At 41.4% G+C, this 15,426-nt stretch overlaps 1 protein-coding gene and 1 non-coding gene across 3 annotated transcripts in view; both read left to right on the top strand.

Annotated features, from left to right (window-relative positions):
* MID1 (midline 1) overlaps positions 1–15,426 on the top strand; it is a 349,759-nt gene that overhangs the window by 195,646 nt on the left and 138,687 nt on the right. The gene's annotated exons all lie outside the window — the stretch shown is intronic.
* Positions 527–717, top strand: LOC143672393 (U2 spliceosomal RNA). Its single transcript, XR_013169845.1, has one exon. It is a non-coding gene; the product is annotated as a U2 spliceosomal RNA (small nuclear RNA).

Here is a 15,426-nt window from a genome sequence, read left to right on the forward strand (position 1 = left end):
CAAATCTGTGTGTGTGTGTATGTATATGTGTGTGCGCATGTGTGCACGGGTACGTGTGTGTATACATAAGTACAAATGCCCTTATAAAGTGAGAGAAAACTGTAATTTATTGCTAAAAAATATATACCTTTAAAGGACAGGTTTTAATATGCCAAAACAGCAGCAGATCTCATTCACGGACACAATTACTTAAGGAGTTATCACTAGTTTTCATGAAAGTCAAAAAGGCATCTTTTTTTTTTTTTTTGTATGCTATATGGTGGGGGTCACGTTTCATTCTTTTTCCATATATGTCTGTTATTGCAGCACCATTTGTTGAATTTTTGTTTGTTTTTTCTTTCTTTGCTTGTTTGTTTTGCTTTTGGGAAGTGCATGGGCTGGGAATCGAACCTGGGTCTCCTGTATGGCAGGTTAGAACTCTACCACTGAGCCACCCTTGCACCCTGTCTTCCTTATCTATTTTATTCTTTACATTGGTGAAATTCTTTTGCAATATTACACACCTTGTGTTTAAGACTATACTCCGATCGCTTCTCGGCCTTTTGGCTAAGATCAAGTGTAGTATCTGTTCTTATCAGTTTAATATCTGATACATCACCTATCTGAGAACAATATATTAAATGGATTTTTGGAGTTGGGAGATGGAATAGGAACTTGCTCCGTCCACTCCACGCATTGACCTGGTGTTGCAGTACTTCCAGGAACGGTGCATCCCCCTCGGGGGAATAATAAATGTATAAAAAGTTAAAAAAAAGACTATACTCAGAAATGAAATTACATGTACATTCATATTTATATTATTTATATCTGTAAAGCAACAACAAAAACAAGATGCAAACAGATAGTAAGTACAGGAGATCGACATGGAAAATAATACGTTGCAGAAGGCGTGATGCTGAGCATTGCCACCACCGAGAGCCAAGAACGTAACTGGCCAAATCTACAACTGTAAATGGGACCATTTGGATGTTCTTATTTTCCAGGGCTCTGCTGGTCTAGAAACATGTGACTTAAAAAATAATCATTAGAGATTCACAGGAAATTTCTGAAAAAATGTGCAAGGCAGTTCCATTTACCCTTCACCCAGTTTCCCCCAATGGTCATATCTTGCACAAGCACAGTGTAACATCACAGCCAGGAAGTTGACATTGGTTCAATCCACAGAGCTTACCCAGAGTTCACTGGTTATCTGTGCACCCGTGAGTGTGTCCGTGCGGGTTTAGCTCATGTGTACAATCACATAACCACTACCACCATCAGCCTAAAGAGCTGCCCCATTACCACAAGGCTCCCGTGTTCTACCCCTTTGGAGTACCTCCTGCTCCTCTCTCCATCCCTAACCTCTGGCGACCATCTGTTTTCTATCTCTATAATTTTGTCACTTCAAGAATGATACATAAATGGAATCGTACAGTATGGGCCTGTCTTTTTCTTTTTCTTTTTTTTTGAGATTCATCCCAGTTGTTGCTTGTATCAATAGTCTATTCCTTGTTACTGCCTAGCCGCATGCTAAGGTGTGGATGCACCAGTGTCTTTCACTATTCACCTCGCTGCAGGATGTCCGCATTGTTTCTACGTTTGCAGTTGACAAAGTTGTTATGAACGTTTAGGTACAGGTTTTTGGGTGACCCTAAGTTTCCATTTCTCTGGGATAAATGCCCAAGAGTAAGATTGCTGGGTCGTAAGGAAAGTACATGTTTACTTTTGTAAGAAACTGCCAAACCGTTTTCCAGAGTGACTGTTCCCTTTTACATCCCTCCCAGCAATGTAGGAATGATCCAGTTTCTCCTTATCCTCGCCAGCATTTGGTTTTGTCCCTCTTATTTCTTTAGCCATCCTAGCAGGTGTGGATGAGTGGTGGCTGTAGGGGGCTGTCCTGTGCCCTGTAGGATGTTTAGCCACATCCCTGATCTCTATCCACCAGGGGCTAGTAGCAGCACTCTCCCAATCAGGAAAACCAAAAATGTCTCCAGACCTTGCCAAATACCCCTTGGGGGCAAGATGCACCTATCCCCTTACCTTTTTTCTTTCTTTTTGGCATGGGCAGGCTCCGGGAATCGAACCCGGGTCTCCGGCATGGCAGGCGGGAACTCTGCCTCTAGGCCGCTGTTGCACCGCCCCTGTCCCCTTACCTATTGAGAACCACTGGTGTGCCTAGAAGAGGAGAATCTCAGGCTTCAGGTTAGCTCACTAAGTTGCTGGAAATTGAAAATCTCCTTGCCATGTAGGGCAGGTCTGGGTGCTTACCTGATCACTTGTGATCACTACTGATTTTTTCAAGTGTTTTTACACATCATGGCGAAGATTAATGGTTAACCAAGAAACATAATAAGCTCTTGTTTCTTTCCTCTTAAGGAATTTATATTCCTCGTTGCTTTACAATACAAGTTGAACACACACAATTTAAATTTATTGTTCACACAAGCATGATTTTGTTTAATTTTGTATTGACATTTTTTTCACTTATATTGGATATCATTATTTTAACCAAAAATCAATTCACTCTACAAAATGAGGTGTCTCTATACATGCATAAAGAACTTTATAGAGAAATTGGCACAATTCCTAGCTCTTCCTCTGATTTAATGTAAGATTTTCTCTTTAAATTCTCTAATGGTGGTTGTAAAGAACTCCAAAACAGGCAAGAGATAGTATAATATTTTTTTAATTTAAATTGTGCTTCTGTGGTAAAAATAATAATTTGATTTTATGAAATTGTGGAAAATATTCCATATTTTCTACTTTAAATTATATTATAGGATTTAAGATAATGTATCACATTTTATTATGGTTATATTTTTAAAAACTTTTTATTGTATAATATATAAACAAAGCAAAGAAAGAAAACAATAGTTTTCAAATAAATTTCAGCGTACAGCACAACGATTAGTTATAGAAGAGATTTCAGAGTTTGGTATGGGTTACAATTCCACAATTTCAGGTTTTCACTTCTAGCTGTCTAAGATACTGGAGACTAAAAGAAATATCAATGTAATGATTCAGCAATCATACTCGTTTGTTACACCCTACCATAGTTATATTTTAATATATATTTTCTCTATTTCAGAATTAAAATAGGTCAAAAATAGTTATTGTTTGAAGTACTCTAAGTATATTCTTATTGTTTTAGATAAGAAATAAAATATGTATCTTATATATAAAGTACAAATTACTGAGAAGAGATTAAATTATAACCTCATGTCAAAAATAAAATATTCATATAGGGGTTATAGAAGCTAAATTCCACTGTTATTTTCATTTTATTCATGCCAGAATAGCTTTGTCACAGTGGGCCCTAAGATTCTGACAGTAGTCATGATTAAGTCGCTGCTGTCTTTTGGGCCTGCCTGTAAAATAGACAATAAAGTTATAGTATGAATTCCCCAGGACTGCTAAGCCAATCCAGAAAGAAGCGTTCCTTTCTCAATAATACAGATTTACAAGTTGCCTCGAGGTTTCATTATTTCTAGACAAAGATGTCTGCAGAACTGTTCTTGTTTCTTTCCGTGGGTTTGTGATCCCAGCCTGCCTAAACTGAAGGGACATTTAAGTACAGCAAAGCCTCTTGAGAATTTATGAGTTTTAATAAGAAAATTTACCAAGAAAAATACCCTGAAATACGAATTGACCTCTGAAATAATAGAGTGCAATGGTAAATGTATTCATTGCATAGCATGAAAAGCAGTTTTCAAAATGCTTTGAAAATGCTTTACTCCATTTTTAAAAAATGCCCAAAGGGATTTGTAGATTATGTTGAGAGAAGGCTTTGGAAGAGAAACATTATATCCATATGAACCAGGAAAGTGATCCCCCTTTGTTTATAGGATTATAGAGAGGAATTTTTAGGTATAAAAGTGAGAATACAAATTACCTGCATAGGCTAAAATCTTCTTTCATTATGGGAAACGATACAACTTTTATTTATACAATATTCTTCTAGAAAGTCTATGAAGTTATAATACTATGACTCCATGCTTCTTTCATGTAGCTTCATTTAAGATCTAGACTATAATGATATCATGCACACTTCCATTTCCTACAGATCCCTTTTGATCAGAGTAAGAGGTGCATTATTTTTTTGAGTTGGATAGCAAGAGTTGCTAGAACTCAGAATAGGACACCTCTCATTTCCAATATCTCCTGTCACTCTTTCTCTGTTTTTTTAAATGTCCAGTGTGTCATGGGACAAACCTAATAACCTCACCTTGGTCCCCAACAGTCCTCATCTGGGTCCGTTCCTTTATTGCTTTATATGCGGGGAATGTCTAAGGTGACCTTTTGGGTTCACAATATCTTCTTACAAATTGGGGTTGATTTGCTGAGGTTAATAATAGCAGCTGAGACTTCTCTCCGGAAAAGGCCACAACCGGAGCTGACAGGCAGATTAGCAAGTCCATAAAATGGCAGTAAAGAAAAAAAAAATCTTTCATTTTCTAGGCAATCCTGTTAAACAACCCTTTGAATTAGTCTTTGAAACATGTACAGTGGGATGGTCTGAATTTTCCTCCGTGCCCAGCTAGCTCAAAACGCATTTACCTGTGTGCTGGATGTATGGAGTAGTGAATTAATGGATGGAAAGTGAACTTGTAAAATGTGACGTATTTGTTGCTTTGGTATAAAAGATATCACTTCCATGTAATGGCACCTCATAATTGAAGCTGTAGGGATTCTCAAATACTCTGAACTGGTACTATGCTAAATCTCATCATAGCCACTCAAGTTGTAACACGATAAGAAAGCAATTTTCAATGTAAGAAAAAAATGTACTTGTCAGACCTAAAAATGTATATTACAGAGGCAATTCATTTTTTTTTCTGATAGCAAAGCCTTTTAAAAGCATTTCAAGCCATACAATAATTTTGAGGTTTTTAACTTTGAACTGAGAATAGAAAATGTAATTTCAAGAAATGAAGAGTACTTCAGGTTTGTTCTAGCTTAAGGCGATGAAGTGCTACTAGATTTTAAATGATCATATTCTTCATAATTAATGTCAATGTTGATTTACTCCTACAGTACATGATTTTCTTGTAAAATACATTCTGTTTTGTGTTTAAATTTCAGTTTTTCTCATGTAGTTCTTGTTTAATGTTCAGAGGAGTTTGGGTAGATGATATGTTTTAAGAATCTACATTGAAAGAATAACTGCTATTTAAATTCCCAAAGAACTGTGAGCTATTTTTGGTCTTTGGCCCAAATATCTCTATTTAGAAAAAAGAGAGAGCGAGTGTAACATCAGATTCCTGGACAGGTCAAAAATCTCCAACATGTACCTATGTAAGTTATCTAAGGCTTTCCTTCACATTTCCTAAATTGCCGCATAAATGTACTTTAAAAACATGTCCTTGACATCGAGGGGTCATCTTTATCATGTAGAAAGATGCCCACAATAGGTTCCTCATGATCACTCTGCCACCCAATCAATGGCACTGGGAGTGAGTGGCATCTCTTTGAATCTTGTCCCTATCCGAATTCCTATAATGCCACCAGCAACCCCTTTCTAATGGTCCTGTTGGTAGTCAGGCAGCCCATTCCATGTGGGATATTGTTCACAGTTACAAAGTTTGTTCTTGCATTAAATCTGGGGCTGTCTTCCCACTGCTGATACCCACGCTTGGCTCTCTCGGCAGCAGAGAGCACGTGCAGTTACTCTGTTCCCTGACAGTCCTTTAAAAATGAAACTAACATGACCTTGGGGGGGGGCACTCTTCCAGGTTAAATATGCCCAGCTGTGTTTGATTTAATCCTGTCCTTTAGGATAGGGCAATGCTAGTAAGTACCAGTGTCCAGTACTTGAGAGATCTGCTCAGGAAAGAGATCCACCTGATTGGGGGAAAGAGACACCGTCAGTTTCTAATACCGGTGAGCTTAAAACCATGATTTTAAACTCTTGGTCTAGACACACAGACTTTGCCTAGCTTACTGCTGGAATGGAAATTCTGAATCTTTGGTAGTGAAACAGCAGTAACACAATGGCAGGCACCAGGATACTAAGGAAAAAGAATCACTAATGGTCACAGTTTGCATTTACGGTCTCTGCTTGTCTGATACTTGTTGAGTATTTCCAATGTCTTGTTGGCATGGGTTATAGGAGTCAAAATATTAACCAGACAGAGATGGGCTCCTGAAATCAGGGGTGGGGGGCGGGGGGAGTAGATAAATAGCAAAAGGAAAGAAATGAGGAATCTGTTGCTTTCTTTAGATATTTGGGGACGACAAAGGCAACTTAAATGATTTGAACATTTGAAAAAATTACATCGTTTTTACCTAAAACTGTAAAAGCATTTATTTTGAAACTCTGGAAAAGTCACATAGGGTGTTGGCAATAAGATATTTAGGGCTGACAGATCAAGCTAGCATCTAATGAAAAGTACGGCTGTTAAGAGCTTAGATCTGAAATGCAGGGGCATGTTTTAGTCCCCATTGAGTGCAAACTTGGCACGCACCAGGCGCTCTATAAATATTTGTTGGGTAAATCCATGATGCCTGGAGAGGCCCTGCCAGTCTCAGAATCATCCCTGTGGAGTGTAAGAAAAGTCCATGGGCTAGCCTCAGCATTTTGAAAAAACCAAAGGAAATTGTACAGGCTTTACTTTTTTTTTTTTTTTTTTTTTTTTGCATGGGCAGGCACCGGGAATCGGACGCCGGTCTCTGGCATGTCAGGCAGGAACTCTGCCTGCTGAGCCACCGTGGCCCGCCCAGGCTTTACTTTTTAAATGATTATTTTCATCACATCTTTCTAAACCTGGAGATTCAGGTGGTTACAAATGAAGAGATTTTTTTAAAGCATTATGCTAAGTGAGTGGTGCCAGTTACAAAGGACACATATCGTATACTACTCCATTTATAGGAAATGCCCAGCATAGGCAAAGGCAGGGACAGAAAGTAGATTAGTGGTTGCCAGGGGTGGGAATTAACTGTAAATGGGTATGAGGGATCTTACTGGGAGGAGATGAAAATGTTCTAGAATTAGATTGTGGTGATGGTTGCACAACTCTGTGACTATACTAAAAAAAAAAAAAAACAACACTGACTTTTTCACATTAAATGGGTAAATTTATGATATGTGAGTTATAGCTCAGAAAAAATGTTTAAAAAATTGATAAGTGCCCAGCCCCCCCAAAAAAAGTTTTTGGTGGTTAAAAGGTCAGGAACCACTTGCTAATTGTTCCATAGATTTTAGTCCAGATAAAACATCCCTATTCCATTACTGGGAACAAGCAGAATATTCCCGCAACCATAGGGCATGAAAAGTGGACTCAGCTATTAGTTACTCCCTTCCTACCCCCTCCGCTCAAATTGGAAAAAGTATGTGTGTGTGTGTAAGTGTAAGTGTGTAACAAGGGCAGTGTTCAGAGCAAGGCCGTGAGAATTCCAGGCTCTATGGGAAGTCCCGCACCATTAGGGCACACAATTTCAAGCTGTTTGTACCATTCTCATACCGCAGGAATCTAGGCTGGGGGTCAGCAAACTTTGCCTGTAAAGGGCCGGACAGTCAATATTTTGGGCTCTATTGCAATTAATCAGTGCTGCCAGCTTAGCGCGAAAACAGCCATACATGACCTTAAACAAGCGGACGTGGCTGTGTTCCAATAAAGCTTAATTTATGAATGCTGAAATGTGAATTCCGATTCATTTTCATGTGTCACAAAATATTATCCTTTTGATTTTTTACCCCCCAATCACTTAAACACATCAAAACCGTTTTGAGCTTGTGGGCCACACAAAAACAGGCAGAGGGCTGGATTAGGCCAGCAGGCCGTAGTTTGCAGCTCCCTGCTGCAGGCTGATGGGTGAGAAAGGTGGTCTCTGCTGATCTGGGTAGGTTGTTGTGGAGCGTATCAGGCTCCCTAAACTTCTGGACAACTTTATGCAACAATGCTGCATTATATTTAAAGATAGAGCTATGGAGAGAGCAAACTGCAAGAACTTAGTAAATTATGGAAAATCAGCTAATAGGATCTTTATTCTAAAGACTATTGAGAATAGAATAATGCTACCTTGTGCCGTTTTGAGATTTTTATTTTTAAGTCAGGGAGGCTATGAATATCTTGAACTGGGTCCATTAAGAAGTCTGCCAAGACTGAATTTCTAAGTCTTAGGAATTTTTCATTTTCATTGCCCCTGGCTGCTAAAAATTAACAGCGATGTTATTAATTAAGACCATGTTTTACAAAAAGCTATCAACAATGCTTCTTTATACTTTATCTGCATTTGATACACTTCCAGAAAGATGATCTTCAATTTGTGTAGCGCCGTTGGTATTTTAATAATAAATAATCTGCAGAAGGGGAAAATCCCTTCAGCCAGCTTGTTAAATCTGGAAGTAAGAAGCCCGCTGGCCGCGTCCACGAAGGGAGGAGTTTGTGTGACGAGTTTGTGGCTCGCACGTGACTCAGCCACTAGGAAGCTGCAAGTGCTTCCTGTGTAATGAGCCAGAAATGCAAGTGGAAGGAAACGGTTTGCAGTTTGTTAGCCATTTTATATTACACTTTGGGGTTTATTTTCAGATCTGAGCAAAAGTCAGAAGTAGAAGAACATGAAGACTTGTGGGGTCTGGGCCATTCTCCTCCTCCTGGCCTTGTTCCCTTTTGTTCTGTCATTGAAGTGTTCAGGACTATTAATTTGGAGAAAAATTGAAATGACAAATATTCACTAGGAGCGTAACTGAAGAAAATTCAGAAAAATGTCGAATGTCGAGCTCACTGCGGTTTGCAGCTAAGGCTTCGCTGACTTATGGGTGCCGGGATGAGTGAAGTACCTGCTGCGGGCGAAGCGCTCTGCCCAGCCTGCTTCCAGAGGCCGGTGTCTCCTGGGACCTGGAGACAAACCCGCAGGAGTGCCCTAACAAACCTACCAGCCACGAACTTCCTTCCTAGTCCTAACATTCGCTTTTCCTTATTCTTGCTCGGAGCGATGGATACTCTATGCTAATGCCAAATGAGAGTTTTCCTATCTTAAAATGAGTGTCCAGCCTGCAGTCTCCCTCCAAAGGAGGTTAATTATGCCTTTGTTCTTATGATAATAGCAGCCATAAAGAGATTATTGACAAAGCTGCCTCCTCTGAAAAGGTGATAGAATTGGATGAGAATGATTACAGGAATCCTTCCCACTGTGATTTGCATAAGTGTTTGCATATGCATGACCCTGTTCAATGGGCCTCTAACTGAGTAGCGTCTTTAGTCCTCATTACAGCCCCATCTATTATCCTTTTACAAAGAAGGAAGGTGAGGCCTGGAAAGATTTTTCTAAAAAAAAAAAAAAAAAAAGCTTTGAAGCAGGTTCCAAAGGTGGAAAGATAAAAGGAAAGCTGCAAAGTCAGTGGTGCCTGTTGCCTAACCCCCTTCCTTCTCTTTCTAAATATCACTGCTTCTATCTTCCCTACAGGAAATTTAGGGAAATTAAGGCATTATAGAGCATTCAGACTTCCAGTTATCTTCTTATGCAATCCTCTGAGCAGTGCATTATAGGAAAATGGGGGTGTTTTGGGAGTGGGCAGACTGAATGTTCTGGATGTAGAAAGAAAACTTGTAAGCAGGTGAAAGCTCATCCAAGTACAGCGTACTGAATGGACACATGAGTTGGAGAAGATGGTAAGTAAAGCAGGTGGTGGAAGGAGTGAAGGTGGCAGGCTTTGGGGCAAGTTGGTTCTTAAGGGGAAGGTGATTAAAATGCTCAGGGGGACAATTTGCCAGAGGATTTGTCTGGCAGGGTTGAGAAGGTCACTAACAGGCCCAAGATTGGAAAACTCATTTAAACGGATTGTCACTGACCAGGGTCCATGACCTGAGGCAAATGTGGTGGAGATGCCACCCATTGACCTGGTTGTAAAGCAGAGAAGGGAAAGGGGTTGTTTTCCGGCGCCATGTAACAAATTAGCACAAATTTGGTGGGTTACTAGCTCACAGTTCTGTAGGTCAGAAGTCCAGGTGGCTCGAATGGGTTCTCTGCTTAGGGTCTCAAAAGTTCCAAAATGGAGGTGTTGGCCAACATAGGCTTTTATCCTGGGGGCTCTGGGAAAGAACTTCTTCGAAGCCCATAGCAGTTGTTGGAGAATTCATTTTCCTGTGGTTGTAGGACAGGGGCCTTGTTTCCTTGATGGCTGTCAGCTGGGGCCCAGTTCTCCTCCTGGGGGCTATCTGCATTCCGTTCTCAAAGCTGCAATGGCACACTGAATCCTTCTCATGCAAAAAAATAGATTGATGTCCTCTCCTGTCATCAGCTGGAAGAAGCTCTCAGCTTTTAAGGGCTGCATGATTGGGTGAGGCTTAGCTGGATGTTCTCCTAGCCTAAGGACAACCGTGCCATATAACATCACACAGTCGGGGCAGTGATATCGCAGCACAGTCACGGGTTCTGGGGCCTAGGGTGCTCATCTTTGGGTTGCCATCTTAGAAATGCTGCCTACCGCAGAAGGCAAGGGAGATTTTCAGCTGCTGTCTTGCTCCTCTGAGCCCTGTGACCTCTGATGACAGCAGCTTTGTGGTCAGTTGGCCCACTCTCCGCCAGCAGGGTTAAAGGGCGGGAGAGAACTCTACAGCTCTTCACCATCCTCTGACATGTGCTTCTTCCTGCAGAGAAGTCGGCATTCGGGGGCATTCTCTCCTCTCCCTGCCTGCCTCCTGGGTGTTGGCCAGCGGGAGAGGAGAGCTGGTGCATCAGTCTGGGGCAACTTAAGGTCATTAGGAAGAGGCATGCCAGAGGCCCAGACGGCACAAGAGGGCAGCACAGGGCAAGAAGCAGCACACATTTGTGTGTAGGCCCACCTCACCCTTTCAGAGATGACCCCCAGAACATCCTCTCACCCGACATTTGCCTCCTGACCCAGACCCCAGTGAGTCTGTAGTAAGAACTTGGCAGATATAACATCTTCTGACCATGGGTATATCGCAAAAAGGAACTCCCTAAAGATCTGCTTGGGGACCTCAGTTTACCAACTCCGAAATGGGCTAGAATTCATTCAAGGCAGGAAGTTCAAATGGGGAAAAAACTCATTTCTTGAATTTTCTTGATGTAAAGGCCACTTTTTCCTTGTCTGCTGCTGTAGCACAGCTTCACAACCTATGTTTCATTATCCCCCTCTGTCCCTAAGGAGCCTTTTCAGACTTTTTTCCTTTTAAACCCTGTCATGAAATTTAATACCACAGATACACTGCATAGCTATTTATGTGTATCTGTGTGCTTTGTATTTAAAAAGACTAAGACTTTTCACCCTCTAAGAAGGAATTTTCACTCCCTTGGGGCCAATGTTGCCCCAGTTAGAGAGAAAGAAAAGAAATTGCTCACATTTTAATATTTATTACAGCTTCAACTTGCATGGTCTATTTGACTTGGCAAGAGGCAGTAATACTTCAGTTGTACTAAAAGGTACTTAAGATTAATCTTCAGAAATCAGAAGAGTATTTGAACATGAAAAATAACCCAATACATTATATTAAAAAAAAACAGCTCTCAAAACAAAATGTAAAGTATGATCCCATTTTGGTGGATAAAACGCAGAGGAAAAAAAGATGAAACAGAACAATCTGTCGAATGCTGTTTCTCAGTGGTTAGATTCTTCTCTGGGCAGCTTGCTTTTTTGCCAATGTTATAAATGAATGCGTACTACATTAGTGTCAAGGAAATACTATTTTTAAAAATGGACCCTTTTCTTTATTGCCTTCGAGTTTAGGATTAATGAGCAGCATAACCTCAGCCATTCACATGTAGAAATATTAGTGTGGCCCATTCATGACTTCAGCTCTCCGGAGGGCTTCAGGCCTTGAAGTTTATTGCTGCATTCCTCTTAATTCTGCTTCAATGCATGCACGTTTTTTTCTGCAGTACCACCTGCTAAGGAGCGTCCCTTCTTTTGTAATGTTCTGGTGTCCCCGGTGTCCACTTGGTCCTGTGTGCTTTGGGTAGACTTTGCCTGGGGTGATTCTTTAAGCCCTCTTGTAAGATTCATAAACTGTCCCCCATCTTAGAAAGCGGTCACGTTACACATTGGAGAGGTTTGGAAACTTGAAGTTTTGTCCCCAAGTTGGGGGGTGGGCTGCTTCCATCCTGAGCACCTGTTCCAGGTTACGTCAGGGCGAATTATACAGGTCAGGGCTGAGACCGTGTTAGAACTAATGCGGTGGCCAGGGGATTTTTAGTGTTTCATAAAACGAAATGGAAATCACATGTGCTTGGAATTGTAGCGTGCTTTTAAATATTTACACTGATTCTAGTAAACATTAATTATAACTGATTACTTTCTCCTGTGAACTCGCCGAGTGGGCGGTCATCAACCATTGTCCTCTGAGCCGAGAGGGCAGATGACAACTTAGTCCTTTAAAAAAAAAAAAAAAGTAGCGCTTGGGGAGATATTGATGAGGGAACTTGTGGAAGTGATCCAATTGTAGGTTTTTCTCCTCATTTCCTCTCTCGCTTAACCTCCCCCACCCCCACTTGCCAATATGCTCCAGATGTCACTCCCGGAGGGGTGGGCTTTAACCAGCGTGGCTCCTGAGGAAAGGCCCTGTGACCAATGTTTAGCTGTTAGGCTTTCTTATTAAAGTTTGGAAGTTGTTGAAGCACTGCCAGAACCTTCGGAGTCTACATTTTCTTTACCTTCATACCTCAAAAATCCCCAGTTCCTTGCGGATGTAGCAGCAACCTGTTGCTGAGCAAAGTAAGAACCAGAGAAACCCAGGCCCTACCCCGGTCTCTGTCACAGGCCCACCGGGCGGCCTGGGCAACTCGCCCCCGGAGCCTCGGTGCCCCTCTGCAGAGTGGGGTGGCGGCGCCTACTCTTTAGCCAATTTCTCTGAAGTGCCCGGCAAATTGTGGGCACTAAAAAAGAAAATGGCGGCCCTGAATACATGAAGGAATGGCCCAAAACAAAGAAAATGCAAAGGAAGGCTTTGACTGTATCACTCCACATATCAACCACTTTGGTGCTGGATAAAAGCTAAATTAAAGCACAGTGTTCTTTCCCAGAAGTCTCCAATACCCCAAATAATATTATTTCCCTTAAGTCAACAATTCTTTGGTTTTGTGTGATTGTACTGGGGTATGTTAACCTAAGTAAGGCATCATGAACCCTTGTTGCCCTTTTCTAAGGACACTATATAAGTATGTAACGGAAGGGCGATCTCACATGGAGTTAGCAGGTGAAAATCTACACTACATCCTAAGGTACTTCTGCAAATGAATCATAAGAGTGGCAGTTCTATGTGGAATGGGGCTACTTGTCCCCTGGACAAAAAATGTCCCCTGGACTTAAAGATGTCCTACCCCCCCACCCCCACCCAGTCATCCTGGAAATCACTGTGGTGACCAATGTTGGAACCACATCACCCTTGGGTCCCTGACAGCACTTCTGAGTATACCACTTCATAAGTTTCTCCAGAACTTTTTAAGACATGTAGGCCTATAGTATCCTGTATTCCTGGTGGGCTGTTTCGAAAGAAAAAATGCCGTTTTGGGGGTGTCATTATCCTTCTCCAGGGCAAGAATTGGCACAAAGATACTGAGTTAATATTTTACGATAAAAGAATCTATTTTTTAAAAAAGATAGGGTGGGCCACGGTGGCTCAGCAGGCAGAGTTCTCGCCTGCCATGCTGGAGACCTGGGTTCGATTCCTGGTGCCTGCCCATGGGGGAAGGAAAAAAAGATACCACATTAAGACAGTACAGAAAGAAGGATACAACAAGAGATTTCACCAGTGACACTTGCTCCCATATAGGGAAGCTGCAGGAAAAAAAACTCATTGATCGTGTCTTTGCAAATATAGGCTGATTTATAGATTAAGATCTAGGTTTATACTCGATACATATAGCCTCGATATGTATTCGATACATTTGTGCTCTCAAGACATATCTGCTTGATAAAATTAATAAATAACTAGGGATAATTATGCCTTTCGATGGATTCCTATTTTTTAGGGAGAAACAACTGTTCTGTTTGCAAAATAGTCATCTTCCAGAAGCACACCAGTGCCACTTAATTCAGCATCCTCGACCCGCCCCTCTAAGGAGCCCTCTATAGGCCCAGACATGAGGTGGGGCTGCGGCCTGCGGTTTCATCCAGGGCCGTAGGGTAAGTTTTGTGAAAATCCTAGTGTTGTGCCCAGTGCCCAACACAGTTCCTGGCAGGTAATAATAGTATCTCAGTGCTAATGTTACTTAGATTTTTTGCCTGGTGCTTCTTTGACGATAACATGATGGTCACCCCGTCCTTCCCCAAAAGGGGTGTGTGGGGGTGTGGGGGTGTGGGTGTGGCGCGAGAAAGAGCTTTTGAGATTGTAGAGCTAGAAGTGATCTTGGCTGACCCAATGCAGCAATTTCTTACCCCAAGTAGTAATGCCTTCTCCAGTGATCTTCTCCGAAGGTCAGGAAAGCTGATGCGAGACTAGAAGCCTCTTTCTGTCGAGCAGTGCTCTGATCCGGCATGGCGACATCGCTGGGGGCGCGGGGTGGCGCGTGGGGGCACGGGGTGTCCGCTGGCTCGGGAGGGGAGCTGTCGGGGCGTCGTGAAACCTAAATGCTAGCACCTCCTCAGGGCTTAAAAGGTATACATCAGAGTAACTTCCGTGCTCTTTAATGTGGGTTAATAAAATCAATTGGAAGCACTCTATTTAAATTATCTGCGTTTTGTACCCTCACTGAATGATCAGGCACAGAAGGAGCAACTTTTGTCAGTTTCCTTTAGCATCCAAATACACGGAAACCTCAGCCTACCTGAATTTTGTCAAAGGAATCAAACCTGTCTATTAACCATAAGTTTTATAGTATTAGACTTTTCCAGGAGCACTGTAAATTATTAGGAAGGTGATATTATGGACTAAGGTAAAAACCTGTTGTCATGGATATGGTATACATTCAAATCAATCATCTCAGTCTCTAGGAAGAATGAGATTTGACATTATCTAAGAACCTTTAAATAAGATCCAGCCTGTGGCTTGCAATTATCCATATAAAGCAGACGCAAGCATTTTAGAAACATTTGCAACAGCAAAAAAGAGTTTTCTAGTTAGGGTTCAGTTAACCAGAAAATTAACCAGAAACCACCCCCGCCCGCTCCCAGCCAGAGACTCTGAATTAATCAAAATTTAATTGTACTTTTATTGTAGCCTTAGTTCCCACTGAAAATTAATTCCACTATCTGACTTATTTCTTGGAGAGTACTTAACACACCCACTACCTTAAACGAGCAGCGAGGGGGTCTTTTTTGTTTTTACTTCTGGATTTTAATTGGTTGAATATATAGATAGATAGAGAGAGAGAGAAACGGAGAGCGGTCACTGTGATGTGACTTCTTTGCCTTCTTTCAAGTACTTTTGTCCCCTTTCAAACCTAACGTAGAACTGAGAAGTACTCTGCTAGAAACTGAACAATGCTTTCGACCCTATTCCTTAAAGTAGTGTACAGAAGGAAATGTTCTGTGACAAAAATAATTTAAAA

The sequence above is a fragment of the Tamandua tetradactyla genome, chromosome X, assembly GCF_023851605.1.
Source record: "Tamandua tetradactyla isolate mTamTet1 chromosome X, mTamTet1.pri, whole genome shotgun sequence".
NCBI classification, from domain to species: domain Eukaryota; kingdom Metazoa; phylum Chordata; class Mammalia; order Pilosa; family Myrmecophagidae; genus Tamandua; species Tamandua tetradactyla.